Source organism: Melanerpes formicivorus, unplaced genomic scaffold, assembly GCF_026170545.1.
Source record: "Melanerpes formicivorus ecotype bairdi unplaced genomic scaffold, bMelFor1.0.p_v2 SCAF_8, whole genome shotgun sequence".
NCBI classification, from domain to species: Eukaryota; Metazoa; Chordata; class Aves; order Piciformes; family Picidae; genus Melanerpes; species Melanerpes formicivorus.
Genome location: NW_027142360.1, coordinates 26,446,090 through 26,462,920, shown reverse-complemented (window position 1 = coordinate 26,462,920; position 16,831 = coordinate 26,446,090). Strand labels below are relative to the sequence as shown.

General features: G+C 51.4%; 1 protein-coding gene and 1 long non-coding RNA gene across 8 annotated transcripts in view; one reads left to right on the top strand and one right to left on the bottom strand.

Moving 5' to 3' along the window:
- Positions 1-6,587: 6,587 nt before the first annotated feature.
- Positions 6,588-8,108, bottom strand: LOC137443259 (uncharacterized). The gene is made up of 3 exons (XR_010987837.1): positions 7,838-8,108; positions 6,975-7,091; positions 6,588-6,865 (listed from the first exon to the last, which is right to left on the bottom strand). It is a non-coding gene; the product is annotated as an uncharacterized lncRNA (long non-coding RNA).
- Positions 8,109-8,558: 450 nt separating this feature from the next.
- The window catches only part of ATP2B1 (ATPase plasma membrane Ca2+ transporting 1), a 78,187-nt gene continuing 69,914 nt past the window's right edge, over positions 8,559-16,831 (top strand). Inside the window, exon 1 of one of the 7 annotated variants that reach the window (XM_068142811.1) lies at positions 8,559-8,633. The gene's annotated coding sequence lies outside the window, so the exon portion shown is untranslated. Of the gene's footprint in view, positions 8,707-8,792; positions 8,863-9,207; positions 9,305-11,334; positions 12,528-16,831 lie in introns of those variants that run through there. The other 6 variants (XM_068142813.1, XM_068142807.1, XM_068142812.1 and 3 more) reach the window with 6 other exon arrangements.

Genomic DNA, 16,831 nt, shown 5'->3' with positions numbered 1-16,831 from the left:
ATAGACCATGGCACTGATGCTTATGGGGCAAGAGTGCAAGCTCTGGACTAAACACTAAAGAAAAGAAATATCAATTGTGCAAATACAGTCTGGGCAAATCTGGATTTATAATAGAATCTTAGAACCATAAAAGCACAGAAAGGTTTGCATTGAAAGGGACCTTAGAGATCATCCAGTTCCAACCCTCCTGCCATGGGCAGGGACACTTCCCACCAGCCCAGGCTGCTCAAGGCCTCATCCAGCCTGGGCTTCAAGGGATGAGGCATCCACAACTTCTCTGGGCAATCCATTCAAGTTTCTCACCACCCTCATAGGCAAGAATTTAATGCATTACACCTTTTATTTCACTGGCAGCAGCAGGGCTGGATTTGATGAGCTCCAGAGTTCCCTTCCAACCCACAGGAACACATCCAGGTGGGTTTGGAAAGTCCCCATGGAAGGAGACTCTACAACCCCTCTGGGCAGCCTGCTCCAGGGCTCCAGCAGCCTCACACCAAAGAAGTTTCTCCTCCTGTTGTGGTGAAACTTCCTGGGTTCCAGTGTGTGTCCATTGCCCCTTGTGCTATCAGAGGACACCACTGACAAGAGCCTTGCCCCTTCTACTTGGCATCCATCCTCCAGCTATTGGTAACCATTGCTCAGATCCCCTCTCAGCCTTCTCTTCTCCAGGCTAACCAGCCCCAGGGCTCTCAGCCTTTCCTCCTCACACAGATGTTGCAGTCCCTTCAGCATCCTTTTAGCATCCATTGGACTCTTTCCAGTGTTTCTCTGTCCTTGAACTGGGGAGCCCAGAATCAGACACAATACTCCAGATGTGGTCCCACCAGGGCAAAGTTCAGCGAGAGGAGAACCTCCCTTGACCTGCTGGCCACACTCTTCTTAATGCCCCCTCAGATACCCTTGGCCTTCTTGGCCACAAGGGCACATTGCTGTCCCGTGGAGAACTTCTTGTCCAGCAGGACCCCAAGATCCTTCTCCATGCAGCTGCCTTCCAGGGGATGAACTCCTAATTAAAAAACACTATCAATATTAAAGTGAGGAGAGCCAAACTTTTAAATATGCATTAGAATGCTGCTACTTAGCTCATATGAGGCCAGGAGCAACCTGGTCTAGTGGAGAGGGTCCCTGCCCATGCCAGGGGGCCTTGGAACTAGCTGATTTTCAAGGTCCCTTCCAACCCAGACCCTTCTATGAAGCCATGTAAACCAAAGCACACTGAGCTTTAGTGGCATCAGCTCTCTCTCTGTGTTCTGTGCTAGCAGAAAAGATCAATAGGATGTTCCTCTGCCTACGCCCCTGTTATCAATTAGATAACACAGCAGCCTCATATCGAGCCAGCAGAGTTTCAATAGATGATGTTATGGGCACATCTAGCAAGAGGACTGCTGGGAGGTTGTTTTTAGGCTACCACACGTTGCCCAGCAATAAAGAAACTTTGGGCTAGGCCAGAAGTGGATTAAAAAAATAGAAACAGTAAATTACAGCAGGCCAAATATGGACAGTTTGGTCACCTTCACCTCAGGCTGGGTTCAAGGAGATGCTTAACAATCACTGAAGCTCACACCTCTGTTACTAAAAATACCTTGAATTACTCAAAGGGACTCAAAATTGAAAGTCACAGAAGCACACAGCAGCATTCAGGTTGGGAAAGACCCTCGGGATCACCAAGGCCAACCCAGAACCCTGCTCTGCAAGGCTCACCCCTAAACCAGAGCACCAAGCACCACATCCAAACCACCTTTAAACACAGCCAGGCTTGGGGACTCCACCACCTCCCTGGGCAGCACATTCCAAGCCCTCACCACTCTTGATGGGAAAAAATTCTTCCTAATGTCCAATCTAAACCTACCCAGCCACAGCTTGAGGCCATTCTCTCTTGTTCTATCACTAATTACCTGGGAGAAGAGGCCAGCAGCAGCCCTCTAAAACATCCTTTCAGATAGTTGTAGACAGCAATGAGGTCTCTCCTCAGCCTCCTCTTTTCCAAACCAACCACCCCCAGCTCCTTCAGTCGCCCTTCCTAAGGTTTGTTCTCCATCACAGCCTGGAGGAGTGGCTGATGCAGCAGTTCAGTGAGACCTGGGCAGCCTGGAGAGCTGGGCAGAGGCAGAGGGGAACCTCATGAGGTTCAACAAGGATAAGTGCAGAGCCCTGCACCTGGGGAGGGACAACACCACACAGCTGTACAGGTTAGGGCTGTTCAAAAGGCTCTTCCACCTCTGAAGACTTTCAGGACCCATCTGGACATGCTCCTGTGTGACCTCCTCTAGGCATCCTCCCTTGGCCGGGGGGGAGTCTGTGATCTCCAGAGGTCACTTCCAATCGCTACCATTCTGTGATTCTCTGACTGTTACCCGTTTTAAAGGCCATTTTAGGCAGGTGGAGTATTTGTCTCAGGAGCTTAAAATCAGCCACAATGGTTTAGAGCTATACCTGATCAAGAAAGAAAGAAAAAATTCCTTTACTTAAGTGTGTTTTGGTCCCTTACGAGTTGGATGATGAACAGAATAAGGTAGTGGCTTTGTCTCTTTCTTTTCCTGCTGCCCCTCCTTGAAGGAAGTGCAAAAAGGGAGCTTTTAGCTCTAATGACTCTTAAATGTTTCAAAACCACCTTGAGCAATGGCCAAGGGGCAGAGATGTTAATGTTTGCTGAAGGAACCCAAGGCTGTCTCTTTCCTTATCCAAAGGACTTTGAAGTAGAATTGCTGAAAAAAAACCACCCAATTTATCTTCTCCTCAAGACAATTACCCGGCAGTGGTGGGGGAGAGAGGAGGGGCGACATCTCCTCTGCCTCAAACTCAAGAGGCTGACTCAGACTGGCCAGAGGTGATGATGTTAGCCTCAGGAGAGAGAGAGAGAGAGCGAGCTTGCTTACCCCTGCTGCTTCTTATCTTGGGGAGGGGTGGAAAAACAAACAGAAGCCTTGTTGTCCCTTGATCAGGGAGGTGAAGACGACAACTTTACAAGCTCTGAAGCAGCCATTCAATCAGCATGAACTGGAAGAGGCCCACAACACCCAGGGAAATCAATGAAGCTTCACAAACTGACATCAGCTGACCCAAAGGCTCTCCCAAGATAAGACCACAACTTCAGCAGCCACCTTCGGCAGAGAAGCCTGCAAAAGTGACCCATCCAGAGTCACCAGGGGAGCAAAAATCACATGGACTAACACTTTTGTATCTCAGTGTGGAACTGGACTTGTCGTGGACCCTCAGGAAGCAGATCTGTACCTTGGTGATCATTATGGATGCCCCCACGTTTTGAGTTCAGTTTTGGTCCATGCTGTACATAAAAACAGGGATGTGAACAGGATGGAAAGTGTCCAGAGAAGGGCCTGGCAGCCCTGCCCTGTGAGGAAAGGCTGAGAGGGCTGCCTCTGCTCGGCCTGAAGAAGAGAGGGATTAGGGGAGACCTTATTACCAGGGGACACCCCACACTAGATCAGGCTGGCCAGAGCCTCATCCAGCCTGGGCTTAAACACATCCAGGGATGGGGCTTCAGCCACCTCCCTGGACAACCCATTCCAGGGCTTCACCACTCTCATGGGGAAGAACTTCCTCCTCCCCTCCAGCCTGAATCTCCCCACCTCCAGCTTCATTCCATTCCCCCTAGTCCTCAGTTTAGGAAGGAGGTTGACTTGCTGGAGCATGTCCAGAGAAGGGCAACACAGTTGGTGAGGGGCTTGGAGCACAGCCCTGTGAGGAGAGGCTGAGGGAGCTGGGGTTGCTTAGCCTGGAGAAGAGGAGGCTCAGGGGTGACCTTATTGCTCTCTACAACTACCTTAACGGGGGGTGTAGACAGGCAGAGGTTGGTCTCTTCTCCCAGGCAACCAGTACCAGAACAAGAGGACACAGTCTCAGGCTGCGCCAGGGGAGGTTTAGGCTGGAGGTTAGGAGGAAGTTTTACACAGAGAGAGAGATTGGCCATTGGAATGGGCTGCCCAGGGAGGTGGTGGAGTCACCATCACTGGAGGTGTTCAGGAGGACTTGACAGGGTGCTTGGTACCAGGGGTTAGTTGATTAGGTGGTGTTGGATGATAGGTTGGATGCGATGATCTTGAAGGTCTCTTCTGGTCTATTCTATTCTATTCTATTCTATTCTATTCTATTCTATTCTATTCTATTCTATTCTATTCTATTCTATTCTATTCTATTCTACTGTATTCCTGCCTGAGATCCTGAGAAGTCCCTCCCCAGCCTTCTTGTAGGCCCCCTTCAGACACTGGAAGGCCACAATTAGGTCCTTCTTTTCTCCAGACTGAGACAATAATAATAATGATGATATAATAATCAATTATATAGAATTACTATATATAAATTATATGTAGATTCATATAAATTAGATATAATAATTATAATCAGTAGATGCAATATGTATCATATATACTATTAACCATTATATAACATAAGAATTATATTCAATATATAAGTATTATAATCATTATATAATATTGTTGGATATTACTATTATTGTTATTATCATCATCATCATTATCATCATCATCATCATTATCATTATTATTTCCCTGTGGGCATTAGCCAGCAGTTCCTCATCACAAAGGTAGTGAACTAACCAAAACAGGCTGCCCAGAAAGAAGGTGGAGGCTCCAACCCCGGAGACATTCAAGGTCAAACTTGATGGAGCCCTGATCTCACAAAACTTCACCGTTTTTGCTCTCATGAAAAAAAAAAACCCAAGGGATTTGTGCAATAATTGCAGCTTCTCACATTACTGGCTTTGTTTATTTGTTTATTTTACTCCTTCATCCTCCTGACCCTGCAGCACTGCAGCAGCTGCAGAACATAAAGCTAAAGGGAAAACTGGAAATGTTGGGAGGGAAATGGAACAGAGGGAATGAAAAACTCAAGAGTTTGAAATCTCCACTGCTGGAAGCAGAAACCCTCAGCTCCTGGAGGGTCAAGAGAAAGAATTTGGAGCTGATAAAAATGCAAATGTTTAGAGATAGTTCTCTCTCCTAAGGGAGGGGTGGATGACTGCAGGATGAATTGGGTAATGAGGCTTTGCTTCACGAGGTCATTGCTAGGCTTTATTGCTCCTTGTGACACCTACAAGATGAGCCAGGTGGCAATTGTGTGTTGATCTAAAAGGCTTTGGTGTCTTTCAGGCGATAGATGGATCTGTTGGGATGCAGGATAACAGAATGGGCCCAAGATGCAGCCTCCTCAGGCTGGTACAAACCAGAGCAGGGTCTCAGCCAGGAGGACAAGGAAGAGAAATGAGGGAGACCACCTTCTCTCTACAACTCCCTGAAAGGAGGGTGCAGTGAGCTGGGGGCTGGTCTTTGCTCTCTAGTATCAGGTGATAGAAGGAGAGGAAATGGCCTCAAGCTGTGCCAGGGGAGGGTTAGGTTGGAGATAAGGTACAATTGCTTTGGTGCAAGAGTGGTCAGGGATTGGCACAGGCTGCCCAGGGAGGTGGTGGAGTCCCCATCCCTGGGAGGTGTTCAAGAAACCTCTGGCCATGACACTTGGGGACATGGTTTGATGGCCATGGTGGGGTTGGGTTGATGGTTGGAGTCAGTGATCTTAGAGAACTTTTCCAACCCAAACAATCCTATGACACTGTGTTGAAAGTCTCACAGTGAGTAGATCAGATTCAGGTAACCCACTTAAAATCCCCTGTGGCACATTGTCTGCTTCTGTTACAAGCCCATGATGCTTCTGTCCTTCGAGTGTTGGGCATGGAATGAGTTGAGCTATTGCCACTCATTTGCAGGTGTGGCCTTTCCAAATCACCTGCAAACCGGGCTGAATTGCCCTGAAATGGTAAATCTTCCTCAAAATGAAGTGAAAGCTCTCCAGAAATGCTCCTGCCTGCATCTTGGTTTTGCTTGCTCTCTACAGTTGGTGACCTACATTAGCAGGAATGTTTTTTCTCAGTCAATTACGTGTCCTAACCTCTAGAAAGGAGAGCAGTGCCTATTTTCACACCAAAAATAAAACAATCATGAAGGGTGTTGTAGCTCCAGGACTTCAGTTGGAAATCCTTCTGAAAGCCTCAGGGAGAAGACTCTGTAGAGCTAGGAGAAGTATCTTCTCTGTGTTGCATGTTTTACTCTACCTCCCTGCAGGAGTGCAACAGGAGCAGTAAATAACTCATTTGTGCCTTGGAAGATGTCCACCTGGGGAACTCTACAGTTCTCTCTGCAGCTGTGTAAAAGGAGGTTGCAGTGAGGTGGGCATTGGTCTCATCTCCCTAGTATCAGGTGATAGGAGAGGAAATGGCCTGAAATACTGCCAGGGGAGGGCTAGGTTGGAGATAAGGAACAATTTCTTTGCTGCAAGAGCGGTCAGGGGTTGGAACAGGCTGCCCAGGGAGGTGGTGGAGTCCCCATCCCTGGAGGTGCTGAAGAAGCCTGTGGCCATGGGCAGTCTGGGACACAATTTAATGGCCATGGCAGTGTTGGGTTGAACAGTTGCACTTGGTGACCTTACAGGTCTCTTCCCACCCAAACAATTCCATGACTCTATGATTCTAATCACAGTATCCCAGACACAGAATGTTGATACGCACCCCTCCCACCTTGACTTCCTCCCTGTGAAGCAAATAGGGTATCGTTCCCATTTCACAGGCAAAGATCTGAAGCACAATCTACCTACCTTCCCTCAAGCCAGAAGGGAGCAGGTAGAGACATGCACCCAAACTGCAATGCATTAAGCACATCATCTCCTTCTTAGCTGTAGCAGAGCTAATTTTGTCTGCCTGAGAGCCAGGAGATATGACAGAACTGTGCAGCACACATCTGCCACTCTTCTCGAGCTGGATGGAGAAATGCCATTTCCAAGTGCCTGGGGAAACCTCTCTCTGAGCTACAGCCATCAGCGTGCTGAGCGAGGTGCTGAGCTGCAGGCAGAATGTAAGAGAATTCGGTTTATGTGTGTCCTGATAGCTTTATGTTCTCGGGGGAAAGGCCAGAAACCTGAGCGAGGGAACAGTCTGCAGGATTGCTTACCTCAGTATTTTGATTTTTCAATTGACCTCTAGATCTGGAGAGGTAAGGAGGTATTTTTAGCTCCATCCAAAACGGGCAGGAACCATTTAGTGCTCACAGCCGCTATTGATTGCCTCTCTTGAACAAGGAGAGAGAAAACGTTAAGGGGCATTCAGGTAAGAAAGAATGAAGACAATGAAGCTCAGGCGAGCCATGCTAATCATGTAGTTAGGATGATTTATTTATTTGCCAGTCCTTGTGGGGCTGTTTTGTGCTGACTTCATCCTGTTGCTTTAACCCTCTAGGCTCTGCAACAGCAGTGCCACAAGAGCTTCTCCATTTCATTTCGTTGGCAGCAGCGGGGTTTGAAGGGGAACAAAGGCGAGCGAGCAGGGTTATTTCTGGCAGGCGCAGAGAACCTGCCAGCCCGTGGCACAGCTGGCCAGTCACTGCAGCAGAAGGGCGGCGGGACGGCAAAGCCAAGCTCGGCAAAACCAAAGCGCTCTACAATTCCGCCTGCCTTACGGATGGGGATTTTTTTCCCTCCCCCCTGCGGTGGGAAGGGAATGATCTACCGCATTGGCAGAGGAGAACTTAAACCGGGGTCTTTTATTTCCAGTTTAATTCCCAGTCCAGGGACTCGTCCCCCCGGACAGCTCGCCGAGGCTCGAACGTTCACGACCCCGTTTATTTTTCTTTCTCCAACGGAAGAGCCTTCAGCCGAAGACAGGGAGGTGCGGAACACCCGCGGCCTCCACACCTTGCCCGTCCTCCTGCGGGAGCTGCCGGAGCCCCCCGGGAGGCAGGCACGGCTACCCCCCGCCGCCCCTCGGTCCCCACCACCGGCAGCGACAACGAACGCGCCGCTCCCCGCCGCTCCGCACCTCCAAGCCCCCCGCAACAGGGGACCCGAAGCCTCGGGGACGCCCGGTCCATCCCCGCGGCCGCTCGGCAGCCTCGCCCAGGCTCCGCCGTGCTCCCCGCGGCTCCTCGCGGCCCGGAGCCGGCACTCAGCACCGCCCAGCTGTCCCCGGCGAAGGGGGCAGGGAGGGGAGGAGGCCGTCAGGCGATACCGCGGCGGGCACGGCATGGCGTCTCCGCGGCCCTGAGGGCAAAGGAGGGCTGCGAACCGTTAGGGAGGCCTCGCACGGTCACGCCTCCCCAGCCTCGCCGCCCCTGGCACGGCCCCCGCCCACCGCGGGCAAACTGGCGCGGCCTTGCCCCGCGGACCGGCTGCCGCCCGTCCCCCTCTGTCGCAGAACCCGCCGCCGCCGGGAGATTCCCTGGCCCCGGCTGGCAGCGGCCTGCGACCCAGGGGGCTGGGACGCGGGGGGAGGGGGACGAGACGACAGAGAGCGCCCCGCCTCCGCCCCGCCCCGCGGGAGCCGCTCGTGGCAAAGTCACCGACCCCCGGAGCCCGCCGGGCTCCATCAAACGCCGCGGGCCCGCCCATCTACGTCATGGAAACAAGCGCGTCATGCCCCCGGCCGCCCAATGACAACGCCGGGGGGGCGGGCACAGGCCCCAGGCCCGGCCCCCAAAGGCGCCGTGCCTACCGGAGCCCCTCCCCGTCCTCCTCCCCCTCCGCCCCCATTGAAGGCGCCGCACGTCGGGACCCCCCCCCCCTCCTTTCCTCGGCGCTGCGAGGGGCCCCGTCATGTGACCGGCGCTCCGCAGGCGGTGAGGGGGGCGGCGGGGACCGGCGGCGGTTTGCGGCGCCGAGAGGGGAGGGGGCGGCGGCGGGAGCGGACAAGTGAGTGACCGAGGCGGGCGAACGGGCGGAGGAGGAGGAGGAGGAGGGAGGCGGGCGGATCGTTGCGCTCCGCCCCGCCCTGCCCGGTGGCGCTGGGGCTCCTGTAGCGGTTGTGCTGCGGCGCTGGGGCTCCGGTGGTGTGATCGCTTCTACCCGGTGCGTGCGGGGGGAAAGGAGGCGGGCGGGCCCCCGGGGAGCGGCGGCGGTGGGAGCCCTCCCGAGGAGGGCGAATCGCTGGTTCCTGCCGGTGAGGCGACGGGGGCGGAGCGGGCGGTCTGCGTCCCCCCCCTTCTCCTCCTCCTTCCTCCTCCTCCCCCGGCTCTCCCCGCGCCGGTGCCCCCTCCCTTCTTCCCAATTCGGTCGTCGCTTCTCCCCCTCCCTCCCCCTCCCCCCAGCCTCCGCCGCCTCTCCCGCCCTCCTCCCGCGGCCGCAGGGCGGGGGCGGCGCGGCGGGGCCGGCCGGCCGTGGGCAGGGCGAGGAGCGCGGGGACCTTGTGCGCTCAGCGGCGAGCGGGCGGGCGGCGGCAGGTTCACGGGTGCCTCGTCCCGGCCCCCGGCTGGAGGCTGGGCGGCGGCGGGATCGGCCCCGCGACGCCGAGGTAAGCACGGTGGTGGCGGTGGCGGCGGCTGGGAGAAGATCTCCTCCCGTCTTGGCCGGGACGGGCAGCGGCGGCAGGTGCAGCGTTGCTCCGCTGTCGCGGGGCTGCGGGCCGTGACCGGGCTCCCATCGGGGAGGCAGCGGGGCCGGTGGCTGTGGGGTTGGCTGCTGCTCTTCTAGGCTTTGGTCGGTTTTTCCCCGCAGGTAACCGGAGCGCGCACCTGGTCGTGCAGCCGGGGCGCGGCGTGACCTTGAGGGCAGCGGATGCGGGGCTGAGCCTCCCCGGGAGCGCAGCCGCCGGGAGCGGCAGCGCCGCGGATCGCCGGGGCCCCGCAGTCTCCCGTGGGCGGGGTGGGGGTCGCGCAAACTCGACGGATTAAGGTGGTGCTCAACCTCCGCCGGGTTAAGTAGCCGGGATTAGCCCGCTGCGGCTGCACGACACCGACATCCCGGGCGCTTCTCCGCCGCCCCGCGGAGGTCGGGAGCCCGGCAGCCGCGCAGCCTTGCCCGCCGGCGTCTCATCCTTCGCCGCGCCCCCGGGGCGGTGTTTTTTTGGCCGCGGCTGGCTCGTACGCCTCTCTCGGCCGGAGCGGGCGGGCAGTTTTGATTTATCGATGCCTGACTGGGCTGTTCGTCCACCGACGCTGGAGGGGAGAAGATGCGACTCCACTCCGGTAGCCGGTACCGCGGACCCGCCGGGGGCGTCGCGCCGCGGGTGAGCGCGAAGCTGTGCGGGGCCGTTTCGCGGTTGGAAGCGCCCGTAACGGCGGTGTCAGCCGTGTCCCGGTAACCTTTGGATGTGGTGGCACCACGTGAGTTCGGTAGCGGGCCGGAGCCTCTGGCGGGGCATGACCGGTGCTGGGTGCGGGAAGGAGCGGAGCGGGGCGATGGGAGGGCGAGTGTCCACCTCGCCGCTTCCCGCTGCCGAGCCTCTGGGGGGCCGGGGTCGGAAGGGTTGGGGATCGCGGGGGGAAGGTCTCATGGAAAACTGATGGGTAGAGGTGGTCGTGAGCGATTCTCGGGGCTTGAGCTGTGGCTACCGGAGCGGTGAGCGGGGTCAGGCTGAGCAGCGAGAAGCGTTTGGAGGTCGGGAGCTGTGGGTGAGTCGGGCCCAGGGTCTTCTATTTGAGGGACAACCTATTTGGCCAGCTTCAGTGGGAGTGTGTGCAGGGCTAGGAATCTTCCCCATTTCGTATCGATCCTTACTTATATTTAAATGTTGGTTTTTGGTTGGTTGGGGTTTTGTTTTTATTTCCTTTTCACTTCTTAAACTGTGTGAGAAGAAAGGGGAGAAAGAAAGATGCTCAGGAACTGATTTTCAGAGGCTTTTTGCTTGTCTAAGGCTCCCCCCACGCAGAAAACCTTAACTATCTGTTATGTGCAGCACTCTTCAATTTGTAATCCCAGGTGCTGAAGCTTTCTTCTCAAGGTCTGGTGGGAATAAAGGAGTTAGATAATAAAGGAGCTGGAGATAATAACTTAAAACGCCTTCAAACCATCGTTCTGAGAGTGCTTGCGCTGGTATCCAGCTCACCAGCGACTGGTTTAGGTGACTGTTCAAATAATCTCCCTTTTTGGCAGTGGGGTCCCCGAGCCAAAGGTACCTGTGAAGCGTGTCTTGCCTCGGGAGCGACTGACAGTCTTGACTTGCTGAGTGTGCCTTTGGAAAACCACCACCTAGCTGCTGCATCGTTAAAGCACTTGTGGATCCTAATGAATTCGAGTTGCAATGGTGTTTGAAAAGAGCTCGGCTAGATAGCTTGCTAACATCTTGGGTCATCAAATGGCATATTCAGGAGGTGATGGCTCTAGCTACAACCCGTGCCATTTTTTCCCTCCCTCCCTTGCTGTTTGTTGAACTTCCTCAAGGATTTGTTCCAAACGCCGCAAATTCATAGATTCATAGAACGGTTTGGGTTGGAGTGGATCTTACAGATCACCTTAGGTCCAAACGGTGAATTCCAATAGAAGTGAACTTTTGGGTATCTTGGAGCTTGTTGTTGGCTCTTTTGGCAGGAACAGCTTCCAGTGTGCTAGGACTTTAATACTTAGGGCATAATGAATGGAAACTCTCTCGGTGTCAGTGGAAAAAGTGGTCACTGAATTCAGGGAGGGGAAAAAAAAACCCAACAAACAACAGAACAACAAACCTTGCACATTTCAATGTGAGGTTTCTAGTCTGCAGCAGCCTTGTTGAGTGGTTTGGTGTACTGCTGCTCTTGGCAGTTGAGTGGAGAGTGACCCACCAGGCTGGGGGTTACCTGAAGGGAAATGGGGAGAGCATGTGTTCCGTATAGAGGCGCTTGCAGGTTTTTTCCCCAGCCAGTCTTGCCGTCTGGGTGCTGAATTGCAACATTTCAACTTCAGCTGGCTCAGAGCAAGGCGCTGCTGCCGGTGTGGGTGACTAAAATGATACAAAATCACATCGAATTCCGAAGGGAGTTGTGGCTGTGCGCTGTGCGTGGCCACTCGGTGACTCACTATTGCATACTAAGCAGAAACCAGACCAGGGTCACATTAACGTTGGGGCAAACTGGATTGGTTTCTCACAAAGCTGCATTACATGGGGATAAAGGTAAAGGATCCCCATAATTGGAGTGATTCTACCAGTTAAAAATGCTCTGCAGTCTAAGGTTAGAATCTCATTTAGAAAGTGACTCCTGCGTGGACCACACCGTAGAGAACTTCTGTCGGCTGCTAACATTGAGAACCTCCAAACCATGCGGTGGAAGCTTAAGAGGAAGCTGAGAGGCTTGTAAACGTCCTGCAGCTCAGTCAGGAAGGTCTAAGCGTTAGAGTAATGGCCTCTCGTTTTTTTTTCCCTTTTCTTTACTGAGTTAATTTGGACAATAAGAATATGATCACCTGGAGACAGGCGTAAGGTTAAAGATTCTAAGGAGCAAGAAACGTGGTCTGAGTTTATTTGGGAAAGAGGAATACAAAGTGGAGACCGAAGATTTGAAGAAGAAAAAAAAAAAGTGTAGGTTGGATCCGCCGAAACCACCTTAAAAAGGATGCTTTAGGGAAAAAGCAACCAAAGAAACCAAACCAACCCCACCGACTTTGCCATCATTTCAGAGCTTTAGAGCTCAATATTAGCTGATGAGCTGAAAATGGACTGGGCAGAGCAATCAATAACGTGCCATAGCAAGCAAGTCTCCCTTGACAGGAGGGTTGGACAAGATAACCTAAAGGATCTCCTAACTCAAATTTCTTCCATTAAGGTAAACTAAATATTAATGGCACTGAGCATTCTTTACAGCTGAAATGTGACCTCGGAGATGTCTTTGGCTGTTTGAACTGTTTAATATATGTTCTCTTCTTTTATTTTGCTTGGTTGCAAGGGAAAGTAGCAATGGGGGGGGGGGGGGGGGGAACAAGGATCTCTCAGGGTCTCCATTAGCAGAATGTAATGAAGAATAATCAACCCAAGGCATTTAGATATCTTGAGAAATGAAGGCAGGCTCCTTGAAGCAGATTTTGGTAGAGAGATGCATCCTTTCCTCCAAAAGCATCGAGCACACTGCAGCAATATTCCTCAGTTTCTGCTTTTTTAGCATTCTAAACCCAGCTCAAGGTGAATAAGAGTAATAATGATAACAATAATCAAACCTGGTGGAAAAGCTGCTGTTTAGGGGGCAGGGATCTTCCTCTGGAGAGTATTTTCATTAAGAGTCAGATACAATCTAGAGGTTGCAATATTTTTGCCTGAAAAGCTTAAGACTGGCTTTGCCTACTGCCCTGCTGTAGCACATGCAACAGTGTGAAGGGGGGGGTTAGTGTTATGTAGTACTATTAATCACTATTTCAGTGGATCTTTATTTTTCCTTTATTTTTTTCCTTTATTTTTATTTTCTTTGGTTTCTTTATTTCCTTTATTTTTATTTTCATTTCTTTATTTTTCTTCTTTAGTTTCCCTTAGTTTTTTCCCTTTAGTTTTTTTTCCCTTTAGTTTTTTTTCCCTTTAGGTTATTTTCCCTTTAGGTTATTTTTACCTTTAGTTTTTTTTTCCTCCTTTGGGTTTTTTTTCCTCCTTTGGGTTTTTTTTTCCTTTAGGGTTTTTTTCCCTTTGGTTTTTTTTCCCTTTAGGTTTTTTTTCCCTTTAGGTTTTTTCCCTTTAGTTTTCTCTCAATTTTCATTTTCACTTATTTGTATTCATTTGCAGCACTGTAGTTCCTTTTTATTCCACTTTTTATTTTAGTTTATGATCATTGTAATTTATTATTATTGTTTTACTTCATTGTTTTTTTTTATTGTGATTTTAATGGCTCTTAATTTCCCCCCCCCCCACACACCTGTTGAATTTTGTCTCAAAATCCTCATTTTCATGCCTCACAAAGCTGATTGAAGAGCACAGAGAGCACAGGACACGAGGTGCTACCTTTGCCTGTTAGCAAAGTGCTCCTATGATTTATGACTATCTCTCACCAGCATTAAAAATTATTAATCTGAGTCCAAAAGAGCTTTTTTAGGGTTGGATTTCTTCACTTTTGGACAACTGTCAGGAAGATTTTTCGTCTCCTTTTGGCTTTAAGTAGTTGAAAAGAGTTTGTCTGCTGGTGGCACAGTGATAAAGAGCAGGGAAGGAAGGAGCTGTTGTCCAGGAGGGTTTTATCTGCATGTAAAAACTCCAAGTGCATCTCTGAAGCAGGCAGAAGCAGTGATAGTTGGTGCCAGGAGGAAGATTTCTGGGAGAGAACACAGAGTGAAATCAGCAAGCAAAAGATGAGCCTAAGTCATCCTGGAAGAGTTGCACCTTTTTATGCACCAAATGTGGTTTCAACAGAGTGATACAGTCCCAATTTGCCTTTGATTTCTCAATTATCAGGCTTTCAAATCCAGTTTATAGCAATGAGCTTCTAGTTTTGTATGACAGGCTTCACCTGCTGTGATCAGTAAATTTAAGGGATCTGCCTTTTCAGGCTATTCATATTCCAGTGAAACCTCCTGAAAGTGATTTCTGCTGCCACTTCTACCTCTTACTCTAACTGACAGATGACAGCAGGAGGTGTGATTAGTTTAATTTTGGTGAATTGGGAAGTAGGCATGAGGCTTTCTCAGCTGGGATTTCAAAGGGCTGGTGGGAGAAGAAATGTAAAGAAAATGTAGGAGGACTTGCAGAAGGCTCATTGAATTTTCAGCCTAGAGAGGAGAAGATTCCGGGGGGACCTTAGAGCTGCCTTCCAGTACCTGAAGGGATGCTACAGGAAGGCTGCAGAAGGTTGTCCAGAGGCAGGGCAAGGGGGAGTGGTTTGAAGCTGAGGGAGAGTAGGGTTAGGCTGGACCTTAGGAACTTCTTCAGTATGACTCTGGAATAGGTTGCCCAAGAGTTTGTGGATGCCTCTGCCCTGAGGGTGTTCAAGGCCAGGTTGGACAAGGCCTTGAGCGGCTGAGTCTAGTTGAGAGGTGTCCATGCCCATGGCAGGGAGGTTGGAATAGGTGAACTCTGAGGTCCCTTCCAACCTGAGCCATTCTGGGATTCTGTACTTTTCTTCTCTGAAAGTAAATCCCAATTCTTGTTGCCCAGTAAGAGGCAACATGTGCCACGCTGTTGCAAGACACAAATAATGTCTACCTTGCCTTTGGGGGCAGGTGGGCCAAGGAAGTGTGTGTACCCTCCCCTTACTGCTGCTTGCAACTCTACTGTGTAGATAAGGAGCTCATGGTCAGCTCTGAAGGTGACAGAGTTCAGAACCTTTGCTCAGTGTGCCTGGTTTTGCCACTGAGAGCATGGTCTCAGCACTAGGGGTAGTTGGTGTTGGCTCGTTGCTGACTTCTCTCAGCATCACAGAATGCCAGGTGGGAAGAGCCCCCAAGGATCACCTGGTCCAACTTTCCTAGGTGGTGGTGTTCTTGACACTTTCTGATACTGCTTTGGAGGAGAGAGGTGAGTTCCTGCAGGGCCTCCTACTTGTGATGGGCTTCAGTGAGCTGCATGTCTTGGGCTTTTGGTTGCTTTTAATCTTGCTTACGAGCTGGATGCCAACTCGATGCCCAGTGAGCAGAGGAAACACCGTGTTCTTAAAACACCCTTCTCTGGAGCCTATCACTTGTAATCTGCTACCCTTCCTTGTGCCCTCATATCCAAAGAAAGATAAGGTGGCAGCAGGGAATACAACACTGTTGGGTTCTGACCGCCTGGTGTACAGTGTCCATGAGGAGGAGACCTGGGATGTCCCGTGCCCTGCATAGCTGGTAGCAGCAAACCCCAGCTCCAGGCAGAAAGATGCTTCAGCTGCTCTTGCTTTAAGCACCTTCCTGGGACCCAGCCCCAAGGTTCACACTGGTGTTGGTCTCCTGCTTCTCTTCACCAAGCCTCCAAGTTTGGTATTCCTTTGAAGACTTGTGAATCCAAGATGATCTTGAGCACCTTGGCAGTACCTGTGCCAGTGGAATAAATGCTGCTTTTGCTGGAGTGTTCCAAATGTGCCCTCCCAGAGAGATCACACAGCTGCTTTGGTACTTGCTTGGCAGCTGGCTGCTGGCTTCTACACGTGGCTCTTTCAGGATGGCTGCAGACACAAGGATGTGTTGCTTGTGGTGTCTGCTTCAGCTTCCTCAGCTCCTGCATGCCTAATAAAACCAAGCAGCTTTGGGTCTTATGTGAGAACAGATTTCTCTACAGACAAAGGAAAGGTGGTGGAGTCCCCATCCCTGGAGGTGCTCAAGGAAAGTGTGGCCATGGCACCTGGGGACATGGTTTGGTGGCCATGGTGGCGTTAGGCTGATGATTGGACTCTAAGATCCTAGAGGTCTTTTCCAACCCCCAACACCTCTCTGATCTATAGTGCTGCCTGATAGAATAAAGTTCCATCTGCACAGCAAATGAGAGTATTGATCTGGATTGAAACCAAATCAAAACCAACTGATAGCTCCATGTGGAGAAAGGAGGAAGGAGAGACAGTAGCTGTTGGATGGAGATGGACTTCTCCCAGCAGAGAAAGAGCCCTACTTCCATGCTCTTTATTGAAGTAAGGAGGCACTAGCAGAGAAGAAGTCTTGCAGCTCCTGCAAACTTTGGGGTTTTACTTTTAGGATAGCTTGAAAAATATTGTTAAAGAAAACAAAAAGCTAAGAGAGTGTCCAGTGTGGCTGTCAGAGCTTGGAAAACATTTGGGGTTGTGTGGTAGGAGTTTCAAGAGATCTTTTAAGTCCTGATCAAAGACTTGCTAGGCACTTTTGTTTAATGGAAGAGGTTTGATTTTTATCCCCCCCCCCCTTAATATTCTGAAGCTGTGGCACTTTTATCATGGTCTTCTGAAGCTGCTGTGTCGATCAGCATCATCTAAGAGACTTAAGAGACTTCATTTGTACTTGGCCTGTTTGGCCTTGTCACTGTGAGTGGGAAGTGTCATAGGATGACTGAGGTGGCCTCGTAGCTACTTCCATTTCCATCCTGCCCTGGGCTGCTCCATAACTGCCCTCTCCTTTTGTGCCACCTCTGCTCCTTTACCTCTGCTTGCTGCAGCAGTAGGTGATTTGTGTTCCTGCAGTCCTCATGCCCAGACTGGGCTCTCCAAGGTGGGAA